Source organism: Microtus ochrogaster, unplaced genomic scaffold (assembly GCF_000317375.1).
Source record: "Microtus ochrogaster isolate Prairie Vole_2 unplaced genomic scaffold, MicOch1.0 UNK2, whole genome shotgun sequence".
In the NCBI taxonomy this organism is placed as follows: domain Eukaryota; kingdom Metazoa; phylum Chordata; class Mammalia; order Rodentia; family Cricetidae; genus Microtus; species Microtus ochrogaster.
In genome coordinates this window covers 20,495,294-20,508,142 of record NW_004949100.1, presented here as the reverse complement: position 1 = coordinate 20,508,142, position 12,849 = coordinate 20,495,294, and the positions used below count along the sequence as shown (strand labels likewise).

The window sequence follows — 12,849 nt, the reverse complement described above, 5'->3', positions numbered from 1 at the left end:
CTGAGGAGGTTTGCACGAGCACCTACCTTGCAACACACAGTCCTCACAGGCTGAAGTTTGAGCTCACTCTCTCTTCTGACTACGTAACAGTTTACTCCAGTGTTTGTTTTAGAGCTGATATGAGAAGCAGGAAGCAGAACCTCTCTTCCATTGTCTCCCACACATTCAACGCAGCACTTTACACACTGGGTAGACAGAGGCCTGTCTCAGTACATCTGGCATTTATTTTTCCACGGACACCAATAATGCATCTTGTGATTTAACTCAATTTTGCACTCTTTACCCTGGAATGGCTTAGATCGTGTGTATTGAGAGCTCAGTCTCACGAGATGGGATGTCAAACTTCAGGTTCCAGCAGTGTGTTGGCTCTGATAAATCTGAGGGCTACCAAGACTCTTTCCAAAAGCTTGGGTGACTCTCACAAATCAGACAGTGTCTTCACTGATGTTTTCAAAATTAATTTTGGTTTCTTATTCTTTGGTGTTTTCATAGATGTATGTAATGAATTTTAGTTATTCTACCCCCATGACCTCTCATTCCCTCCTTTCCCACTGAAACTCTTCTTCCCAGCAAGTATACCTACCTTCTCCTTGTCACAGTCACTTACAGTGCCACTGGCTGGAAACAAGTGATCAAAACAGGAGCCTGAGAGGGACCATTCATGGTCCAAATATAGCAGTCGACAACATAGTGTTGTGACTTAGTGTTATGATCAAAGAATGCTAAAAGGTATTTAGTAACTCTCCAACTCTAGGGTTTCTGACCACAGGTGCAGAGAGCCGGAGAGAGTAGAGTGACCCGTGGCAAGCCTTGCTGTATTGCAGCATCTGCTCTACTGCTAGTTCCTGCCTTGGTGATCAGTGTCCCTGCCACATACAGACTGATCTTCTCACTACAGAGTCAGCTAATCACATCCTTCACAGCTGACCCACAAATTACCTTGGTGGTTCCAGGCTTAGGAAATAATACGAAACCATTAGGATGGAAGGATTGAATCTACGCTTAGCAGAGCTTAGACTGGATACTGGAATGAGGATGTCTTCAGTTAAATTTCAACACTTGCTGGGTGTGGTGGTAAACACTTTAAATCCCAGTTCTAGGAAGGCAGAGGCAAATGGATTTCTGAGTTTGAGGTCATTCTGGTCTACATAGCTTCCAGGTAGCTAGAGCTATATATAGAGCCTGGTTCAAAAAACAAAAACAGACAAATGAACAGACAAACAAAATGAACCAAAATAAAATGTCAGCTTTTTATATATTTGCTTATTTTTCTTTTAAAAGATTTATTTCATTTTTAAAATTTGTGTGTGTGGGGGTGGGTGGGTGGGTGTATATGTGTGTACATATGAGTGCAGTTGCCTGCAGAGTCCAGAAGAGGGCATTAGACCTCCCTGGGGCTGGAATTCTGGGTGGTTGTAAGAGGCCTGTGTTAGGAACCAAATACAGATCCTTTGCAAAGGTAATACTCATTCTTAACCTCTAAACTATCTCTCCAGTCCTGTCTGTCTGACTCCTTCCTTCCTTCCTTCCTTCCTTCCTTCCTTCCTTCCTTCCTTCCTTCCTTCCTTCCTTTCTTCCTTCCTTCCTTCCACATCTATGAGGAACTCTCCCTATAATTTTAAATACTTTATTTATTTTTTATTTTTTTGGTTTTTTGAGACAGGGTTTCTCTGTGGTTTTGGAGCCTGTCCTGGAACTAGCTCTTGTAGACCAGGCTGGTCTCGAACTCACAGAGATCCGCCTGCCTCTGCCTCCCGAGTGTTGGGATTAAAGGCGTGCGCCACCACCGCCCGGCCTCTCCCTATAATTTTATAAAATGTATGAGAAGATAAAATTCTAGCAGTTTTTCCATATTCCCATCTGAAAACAGGTAAGAAAGGAATGTGATTTCATCAGTAAATGAGCATTTCCTGCTGCATTTATTCTCTCCTTGATTGGCGTGAATGATATTTGGTTACATAACATCCATTGTATAAGTAACCCAAGGATTTCTGCTGACGAGTGGCAATTCTACACTTGGAATAGGTCTGATTCTGACTTATACCAACAAAATACTCATCTGTATTGCCGGGATCATTTGAGAGCATTTGAGAGCAAGCTCCTGCGTGTGAACTAAGTTAACTGAGGTCAAGTACTCAGAACAGTCACAAGCTAAGCAGAAACTTAGTGATGATATTTGTACTGAATGGTTTTATGTCAATTTGATACAACCTAGAGTGGTCAGAGAGGAAGGAGTCACAATTGAGAAAATGTCTTCATAATGTAGTCAGACATTTTGTCAGGACGGTTGGCTCCCCAGTAATGACACAGAGACTTACTATTAATTATGAAAGTTTGGCTGATAGCTCAGGCTTATTTCTAACTAGCTCTTGTAAGAAATTGATGTAAATCGTTTTAAAGTACTTTCATGGATTTATTACCTCATCTCCATAATGCCCATCTTGCTTGCTCTGTGTCTGGTTGACAAACTCACCTTCTTCTCCCAGCATCCTTCCTGTCTTGAAAATCCTGCCTAGCTATTGGCCATTTGGCGTTTTTAAATTAAATCAGTAACAGTGACATGTCTTCACACGGTGTAAAGGAATATTCCACAACACCATAAAACCAACTGTAGGCATTTTCTTAATAAGTGATCAATGCGGGAGGGCCCACTCCACTGGAGGGGGCAATGAGGGAAGGTACCGTCCTCGGGGCCAATAGGTCCAGGTTCTATAAGAAAGCAGTCTGAGAAAACCAGAAAACAGGTCAGTAAACACTACCCCTCCATGGTCTCTGCATCAGCTCTTGCTCCCATATTCCTGTCCTGCTTGAGTTCCTGTCCTGATTTCCTTTGGTGAGGAACAGCAATGTGGAAGTATAAGCCAAATAAGTCCTTTCCTTCCCTACTTGCTTTTTGGTCGTGGTGTTTTGTTGCAGCAATAAAAACCCTAACTAAGACCATATTACCATTATTTATAAGACTATTCTTTTTTTTTTTTTTTTGGATTTTTCGAGACAGGGTTTCTCTGTAGTTTTTGGTTCCTGTCCTGGAACTAGCTCTTGGCCTCGAACTCACAGAGATCCGCCTGCCTCTGCCTCCCGAGTGCTGGGATTACAGGCATGCGCCACCACCGCCCGGCTATAAGAATATTCTTAAACATTTCAGTTCTACTCAGATATGCTTAAAAGCACACAGTTCATGAGAGTCTGCAGAGAGAACACACACTGAATACGGCATTAGTAAAGAGCCGCTGTTTATCCCCTCCAGTCTTTGACCACTGCACTATGAGGAGTCAGACTTTGACAGCAAGTAGGTCTGACATGACCTTGGCCCCAGACATTCAAGTCTCATGGGAAACCATATGTGAGTTTATGGTGTTAATTACAGCTCTTGTGTATGGACCTATGCCTCACAAGAGAGGCTGTTGCAGGGTCTGGGAGATAGTATGGACTAAAGACAAGAGCTAGGGATTTAGCTAAGAGGTAGAGCCCTTGCCTAGCATGCTCAAGGCCATGGACTTCATCCCAGAAAGCTGAGCAAATAATAAGAACTTTCTTGTGGGACCTAAGTATTTGAACACCTAGTTAGCATGTTGTGTCTCATGTACCATCCCTGAGAAAGAATTTCAGTTCCTCTTTGGGGCATTAATTGGTAGAAGATAGAACCTGAAGTCCTATGGGAAATTTAGCATTAACTGGCTGAAAGCATGCTAGAAAATGGTTTTGTTTCTCCTCCTTGGTCTCTCTCCCTCTCTTCCTCCTATTTCCTTTCCCCCTACCCTCCCCCTTTTCCCCAAATCTGCTTTTCCCTCCCTCTCTCCCACTTTTCCCTTCCTCCTCCTTGTCTCTTCCCTCTCTGCTCTTTCTTCATTTACTTAACTTTCCTCTTTTCTGGCTGTCTACCAGATTTCCACTAGTGTCTGGACCAGATCAGAGTGTTCTACTGCAAATATAATTTTCAGTTCTTTTGAAAGATAGCACACAGAGAGATTAATAGCGAAAATTCCATTTGGAGGGATGATTAGTCAGCAAAAGGATGCCCTGTGTTTCATTGTGTGTTTTTCGAAGGTCAGTTACTCTCCTAGGTCTTGGTCTGGCAGCTCTAAAAGCCAGCTTTACGTATGTGGCAGAGGAGGCTTTGCACTCTCCCGAAAACCCTTGGATGGGTACCAGTTCAACATTACAAAGAAAGAAAAACAAAAGGTACCCACTTCTCAGGCAGCTCTACTGAGCCTTGGGTCACCTGTGCTATGGAAAGGCATTGCTAGTTGATTGGATATGTGTCATTTCCACAGGAGGAGTGTAAGCTCATTAGTGTTGGAGGTGTAGGAAATGGAACACGGCCAGGCAGCAGGATGCTTAAGGGCAATACTGATGCCACTGTTGTGTTGGGGCAGAGATGCAGGTGGTTCATCCTCCAGTCGCTAGTGTTATGCCCAAATCTGCTCAATCCCCGCAAGCCAACGAGGAAACCAAGAGTCCTATATGTAAAAGCAAAGAGCCTTTATTTTAATCAAGTTTGCAAATTCAGTCTCCCCACATGTGCAACGTATTGGAATAACCGGAGAACCCTGAGCTCAATTAGAATTGGGTTTTTATAGTAGAAACGGCAGGGGTGAGAGGTTTCTGAGGTTCAGGACCCCTGATTGGCTGACGTATGTCTAGGGGTGTCCTGGTGAGGTGTGCTGGCAGGTGATCTATCTACTACAGTGGTTGGAGTGTCAGGTATTTCCTTTAAATGGGAATGGGTGGGGGTAGGGTAATCTCAGTTTGCGGTTCTTTCCTGCTACCAGGTATTGCTTCAGGATAAACTACTGAGACTCAGGCCTTTTATTAAATTTATCAAGAGCCAGAGTTCTATTCTGGCAGGTGATAATGGTTGGAAGTAGAGACCTTCCTTTGGGTGACCCGCCTATACTTAATTTATCATGGCTGGCCCTCACAGCTAGCACATCACCTGAGCTGCTCCTCTTTCATCTCTGTAGCCTGGTACTGGGTTATGAAGGAGTCAAACTTAGCTTCTCCAGGAAATGAGGTTAAACTAACCGGCATTTCTCAGGCCCAGAGGTGCGCTTCATTCTTCCGCCACCCTCAAACACAAACTGGGGTACAATATGGATGAAATGAATATAAACTGGGCTTAGCTTAGGGAAATCAGATAGATAGTTACTGCAATGGAGGATATTACTGTCTTTTAGAAAATTATCAATTTATGTGTTTGTGTATGGGTGTGAATGGCACATCTGCCGAGGTCAGAGGACAATTTGTTATGGTTCTCTCTTTCAACTGTGTGTGTCCCAGGCATAGCCCTAAGGTTGCTGGGTTTTCTGGAAAGGGTCTTTCCCACTGAGCCACCTCACTTGTCCTGATAGTAACTTTCTTTTGTATCACCAAAGCTGGTAGTTTCTCATATTGCCACTCCCATCTGTCACTGCCATGGTACAGAAAATCCCGTCTTTTCTAGAACTTCTGAAATAGAATCCTTTCATGTTACTTCTACTAAAAATTTTTCCTAATTATGCCTGGTGATATCCTTGTCATCCGGCTCTCAAGTCTCTGCCTTCCTCACCCCATTCGACCTCACTATTGAATGTGCTCCTCTGAACATGGTGCGCCTCCTCTTTTCCTGGGCTTGTCTACCTGCCTACTGCATTTTCTTGCTTCTTCATCCGTGTGTGTCGGTCTGTGTGCACATGCACATGTATGGGTGTACATGCGTGTGTGGAGCCCAGAGGCTGAGGTCAGTTGTCTTCCTCAGTTACTCTTTGCTTTAGGATTTCCCCACTGTTCCCGCAGCTCACCAATGTAGCTGACCTAGCTGCTGCACACAGTAAGTTCCAGGGACACTCTGGCATCTCAGCGTGGGAGGCAGTCACATCTCCTCCTGGACCAGACAGGCATTGTTCCATTGTGTCTGATATCATCCCACGGAGACTTGCTTATTCCGAGGCCTAGGGTGTCCTTTATATTATTCCTCCTCTGATCCTCAGTCCAGTCAATAGTGGCCCCATCTCAGCATTTTTAGGTGTCAACTTCTGGACCAGTGCCTCGTTTCTGTATTATTCCCTGTCCTCCTGCTTGTCAACTCTCCTTTCCTTTCCTTTCAATACTGTGCCTCAGAGTTTCGGCACATGAGTCTTTGGTGTGTTGGTGAGGGGCTCCATTTAAACTTGGCCCAAGTCATAGCGGTAGACACGTTCCAAATTTAGAGCGTTCTTGTGGTTTTGTCCAGACCCTGTGTCCAGCACCTCTTCTCAGTGTCTGATATGTTAAATTCGATAGAAGTGGAATGATGGGTTTTCATGTATTGATGCAGCTTGTCTACAGTGAAAACCTGGCGTTACTGAGTGGATCAAGTCAAACAGCTTTTTTTGCTGTTTGCTGTCAGGCATTGTGAAAGAAAGAGCCCACCAGCTTATCTCAAAAGAATCTTGTTAATGGTTAGATCCTCCAAAGGCACCTGGTCTGTGTTAGTCACCTTGGTGCCCTAACTGAGCTAATAATGCTGTTTTGAATGATGTTTTGTTCCCAGTTCCATCTTGTATTAGTAGTATAAAACTTGAATTTTGTGGTTCTGGAGAGATGGCTCAGTGGTTAAGAGTGCTTGTTGCTCTTCTAGAGGACCAGAGTTCACTTCTTGACAGCCGTGTTGGACAATTCACAGATGCCCATAACTCTAGCTGTGGGGCATCTGGAGCCCTTGTCTGGCCTCTGAAGGCATGAGGTGCACACAGATCTGCACATGTGTGTTGATGTTGATCTTCTTTGTTTAGGAGTATTAGGTTTGTGTATGTGTATTACTGGGCCTCCAACTATGCATGATGATGTGGAGAATCAGTTTCATTTTCTTTCTGGTATACCTGACTTTATCCCTTCCCGTCCCTCTTTTCTTCTTTTCTTTCTTCATTTAATTGTATAATTTTCATGACATAATTTCTTATCTTAGAACCCATTTGTCTCTGAATAATACTGATGCAGCTTTTTCAGCCTTCTCAGAGTTGATTTTCATGTACATTTTATAAATATATTTTTATACACGTCTCTTTGTGACTTTCAGTCTGTGGGATGTATCTTATAGGGGATGCAGAGTTAGAACATGTTTTTTTTTTTTTTAAACTCCTATTTGAAAAAAAGTCCTCTTCATTCTGGCTAGAGTTTTTGGAATATGCATATTTAATGTAAATATTGATATTTTTACTAACATTTGCTGTTATTATTTTTACTTTTAAAATTTTGCTTTTATATTATGTGTGTGCTCATGCGTGCATGTGTGTGTGCATTCAGAGCCTGCAAAGTCCAGAAGAGGGTGTTGGATTCCCCGGAACTGGGATTATAGGTAGCTCTGGGCTGCCTGAGCTGGATGCTGGTGCCATGCTCTTGGTAGACCTACTTATCTACTGAGCGAGCGATGTTATGGGGTGGGGAGGCAAAGGCAGGGGTGGCCAAAGCCAGGAAGGAACAACACAGGTGTCTCACCCAAAGATCAGCATCGACCTAAGTCATGGACATTCTCACACCCTTAAGTAGATTCACATGGCTCCAAAAGTGTTGGGTGTTTATTTTATCTGTTTATTGTCATTTTTATTCAGTTTTCTATCTTAGACAGTGGATACACTAGCCTTCTCCCTCAGCCATAGGAAGAAATTCCCAATAAATTTTTCTTTAATGTCCTCAATTGACCTTTAAAATATGTATGAGTGTATATATACATACACATACATTTACATATATACATACTATATATACCTTCTATACATACATGATATACATATATAATTGTAGATCATATTCATCATGTATCTATCTCCTCAAGTTATCTTCCTAAAATATCCCTTTTAAAGGAAGATTTAATTCATGTGCATAAATATTTTGCCTGCACATATGTATATGTACCATGTCTGTGTCCAGTGTCCCTGAAGGTCAGATCCCCTAGACTTGGAGCTACTGATGCTTGTGAACCACCATTTGGTTTCTGGGTACTGAACCCAGGATCTTAGTGAGAACAAGTGCTCTTAAATCCCAAGCTACTGTTGGTTTCTTTATGTCATCCACTGACCCATTCTGAGACAAATGATTTGTTAGATAACGTGAAATGTTTGCTTAACCAAACTGTACTTCAGTTTGTTAGATTCAACTTCAGGTTTCTAGACTATGAGACTTAACTATGAGTTTTCCAGATCTCTCAAATTTAGTCAAAGAAAATCACATGTTCAGGCATAGTTCCAAGTTTAATTCCACATAACAGGTGGAGTCTCTAAGCTGCCCTGTCTGCTCGACCTTGTTTGCATTGTAATTCCATCTGTACCTCTCCCATGAAGGTTCCTCACCGAGAAATCATTGCCCCTTCTACAGCAACGGTGACTCTCTTGGGTATCCAGATAACTCTACAGCATGACAAACGAGCTGACCCTCTTATTCCTGTTTGTTCTTTCTCAGAGGGCTGATCCCAGGTCATGAGCTTCTAAAATGGCTCTGGTTTCAGATCCCAAGTTGAGGTAGTGTCCCTATAAATGGTTCTGTCTGTGTCTCCTTTTCACGAAAGTCCCATGGGATCTCATTACAAGTCCATGATTTTCTCAGGAGTTACCATCAAGCTTGTTCATGATTCATGGGTTGTTCTGATGTTTAGCAGGCAGAGCTGAGGTCTCTCTGATTCTAATGTTCAACACCTGTGCCCTGTGTGATATTTCCCTTTCTTAAGTCTGTATTACTATGACAAGGCCAGATGCTTGCTACATATGCGGTCATTAACAACCTAGCCTTGGAGCAGCGTGGGAAATGGCCTTGTAGCCAATTAAGCTGTTTGAACAACAGCCACGGAGCTAACATTTTCGTTCATTATTGTGTCCTTTCCACTTATGTACTCGTGTCTTTATGTCTTTACTCAAGCTATTCTGAATTCTGAGATTTCAGTTCTATAATGATAACTTTAAACTTTTAATTTTTATCCATTTATTTTTATGCACATGTGTGCATGTGTGTGTGTGTGAGACCCATGGCAAGGGCATGGGAGTTAGAGAGCAGCTTTGGTGATCATTTCTCTCCTTCTACAGTGTGGGTCAGATTGATAGGAATCAGATCATTGAGCTTGGTGGGAAGAACCTGTACCTGCTGAGCCATCTAACCAGCCCTATAACTTTTTAGTAATAGAGTTTTTCATCTTGAGTCCCTTCTCAAATGCATATTCTAACATTCATGTAAATGACTGGAAATTACGGATTTTAAATGCAGTAAACTTGTGAATCATCTCTAGAGTTTGAATGGTTGGTATATAGCCCTCCTATTTGAGATTGTAAACAATAGTATGGGGGTGAGAGATGGCTTAGTGGTTAATAGAACATACTACTATTGTAGAAGACATGAGTTTGGTTTCCAGCATGCAGGTGGAGTGGGCCACCACTCTGCCCATAACTCCAGCCCCAGGGGATCTGGTGCTGCCTCTGGCTTCTAAGGGCAACTCATAACATATGCTAACACAGGTATACACATAAGTACAAAATCAGCACTGCTTCACATTTAATAGGGGAGAAATCAACTTGCTTGCAGTGGATTGACCTTGCCAGTGTTAGAAGCAAGGGGCTTCATGGGATGCCTGGGTATTCCCATGATACTTTGTAATTTTAAGAGACCCGATGGATTACTCTTCTTTGTTTTATAGGACAGGGTCTCATCTCGTGTAGCCCAGGCTGACCTTGAACTCATTGAGTAGCTGAGGATGACCATGAATTTCCAATCTTCTGCCTCCACTACCCCAGTGCTGAGATTATAGGATTGTATGACCCACACTTGGTTTTTGCCTTTTGTTGAACCCAGGACTTTGTGCATGCTAGGCAAGGACTTTCCTAACTGAGCCACATCCTCATCCCCTGGGCATTACCTTAAGGCTCCTTTGTAGCAGGAGCAGGAGCAGGAGCAGCAGCTTCTCTGGTTTTGTGTGTGTGTGTTGCCCTTCACAAGTTCATGGATAGTAGTCAGTAGTGACTCCCACTCAAGATGCTTGTGAAGAGAGTTGACATGATAGAGTATCACTGTGCTGATATTAGAGAGAGGCCAGTGGGAAGGACTTTGAGAAACTTACTCAAGCATACTTCCAGTTTTGCATGGGCACAGTTGGTCTTTGCTATTTAAAGGAAATAGTTTTAGAAAGTAGCATGCTCTTTCCATGTACTCTTAGATTTGAAAGATGCTGTACTATGGATTCAAATAAGGTTTTGCAGCACCATGAAGTCCTTGGGTGTTGTGTTGCAAAAGATGGATATTGAGGAGTGGGAACCCTTTGAACCTTGACTAATTCACCAGGGGTTTTCATAATTAAGAGCTAAATTGGCACAGCTGTGGCCTTTGAGGTACTAATGTCCTGCTAATCATCCCTCATTTGAACCTGCTAATGCCTCTCTCCTACCTGAACCCTGTTGTGGTCCAGAATGCCAACTTCAATGCCTCCTGCTTTTCTGAACAATCTCAATGCCTGGGGATACCCGGATTTACCAGCTTCATTAATTAGCAAACATTTATCCTTGTCTTTCAAAGAGGTGACATGCAGAATCCATTGACACAGGAGCAATATTTGCTTTGCCAAGGTGATCATATTAACTTCTGGGGCAGAGAGGGATGGAGGTGGGAAAGAATGGAACAAAAGGGTTCTGGGGAAGTGGCTCGATGGCCTTAGTATTTGCTGTGCAGGTGTGAAGGCTTGAGTTCAGATGCCCAGTTTCCGTGTTAAAAACCAGGTACTGTGACATGTGTGTATAATCTCTGTGTGAGGGTCTGAGACAGAGGATCATCAAATCTCAGTGGCCAGCAGTCTAGTAATCTGTGAGCTCCAGGTTTAAGGAGAGATCCTGTCTCAAAAAAATAACATGAAAAGTGATGGAGAAAGAAATTCAATGGATATCAGCCTCTGGCTCCATGTATCTACACACACACACACACACACACACACACACACACACACACACACACACACACTAACATATACACCTACCCTCACAATTTAAAAATAAACTTAAGAAAGACTTGGAAGAATGAATATCCATGGAAAAGTAAAAAGCAAAATCCTTGAAGTAGTATTTCCAGGCTGGCACCATGGTAGGGTATTATGACGGAGGTTTTGAAGAGAAAATGGGTACTGGGATTTTTGTGTATTCTGGCTCATGTTTCCCTTCCACAGTGTGTAGGAAAGGTCACTGGTCACGAGACCCACGTTATACTGTCACCGAGAGAACATAGAAGCATCAGAACAATGGTTTTTGCCAGCTGGTGTGTGAAACCTTGCAGGGTCCGTGTGTCCAGTTGGTACATCGGCAGCACCATTGCTATGGTGCAGCTTTGTCATCCATCTGATGCAGGGAGGGGCTGCCTGTCAGTGGTTGTGGTACTTTGCCAGAAGCTGCTCAGCAGATGGGTGGCCGAGCCGTGACGAGCCTGTCTCAGCCACAGGCCATCTGCTCCATCTTAAAGTGTGCTCTGGGTATCTTCCCATGTCTTAGCCAGCCAGCAGCTTCTCTTTTAATTTGCACCTCTGAGATGCTGAGCTTTTATGTGAATGTGGGCTTTTCTTAAATTGGAGCAATAAAATTATATTTTATTGGCATTTCTTTTCAGCTTAGAAGACAGAGTTTAAAAGACTTGAGTCTCAGGGATTCTTTGGAGGAGGAGTGTTCTTCAGTCCATAGATAGGAAGCCCAAGCATTGTCCCATATGGCTTCTGGCTGGCTACCGATCAGAACTGAAATCCGAGTCCCTTCTTTTCTCTTTCCTGTCAAGCTATCAAGATTGAAAACAGAATCCATTTTTAAAACACATTTTTGGGTTTCTTCCATGTTGCCCTGAAGGTCACTTGAAGCACCCTGAAATGAGGTATAAAAGTTAAATGAACTGCTTTGCCTTCTTGATGGGAACCCAGGATTCCTAACAGAAAACCAAAATGGGGCGAACTCACTGCCCATGTTAAAGCTCTCTCCATCCCTCTATGCATTTGTTTAGCTTTCTGGAAACAGATGAAGTTACATACATGTAAGTAAAAATAAAATGGGAAATACAGCACATGCTTTTGTGCAGACAGGAGCTAAATTCCCATGTCCCAAGTTGGAGGCAAAAAAAAAAAAAAAAAAGGAATCCAACTACAGGAATATAAATGTTTATCCTATACAGAAGAAAAAGACTGTGTCAATGAATTTTTTGTTTTTTTTGGTTTTTTGAGACAGGGTTTCTCTGTGGTTTTGGAGCTTGTCCTGGAACTAGCTCTGTAGACCAGGCTGGTCTCGAACTCACAAAGATCCTGCCTCTGCCTCCCAAGTGCTGGGATTAAAGGCGTGTGCCACCACTGCCCGGCAATGAATGTTTTATATTGATTCATTTTTGTGTTTTCTTAACTCCAGTATTAATTTGAAGCAAGTGTTATTTCTCTGTCTTTTCAATGTTTTTGAAATTGTCAGGCTACTTGGTAGTCTAGAAATGAATCTTTGAGACCTGGAGAAACCCAGCTTCTAAAGCCAGCTTTAAACATTTTGTAATTCTGTGGCTTTGGAAAAGCAGCTTAGCTTCTCTTTTGTCTTGTCAAAGTCACTGTTGTAGAGACACTGGCCATGTGACACACGCTGGATAGACACCAATTGTCATGTATCTGAGTAGATGCTCTATGAGGGACAGATACTATTCTCAGTCAGCTCAAAGTGTGTTAGATGAGGGGTGGTAGGGAGGTCGTTGTCATCTGCTGAAGTGGGGGTGGGGGTAGCTGTCATCTCCTAAAGTGGGGGCTGGGGAGGTGTCTTTCATCTGCTGAAGTGTTTGCTCTGCAGAGGACCTGAGTTCTATGCCCTTGAACCCGTGTTAAAATGAGCCGGAATGGTCATGCACACTTGTCATTCC

General features: G+C 42.9%; 1 protein-coding gene across 3 annotated transcripts in view; it reads left to right on the top strand.

Moving 5' to 3' along the window:
• Ryr2 (ryanodine receptor 2) overlaps positions 1 to 12,849 on the top strand; it is a 574,535-nt gene that overhangs the window by 198,688 nt on the left and 362,998 nt on the right. The window lies entirely within an intron of this gene.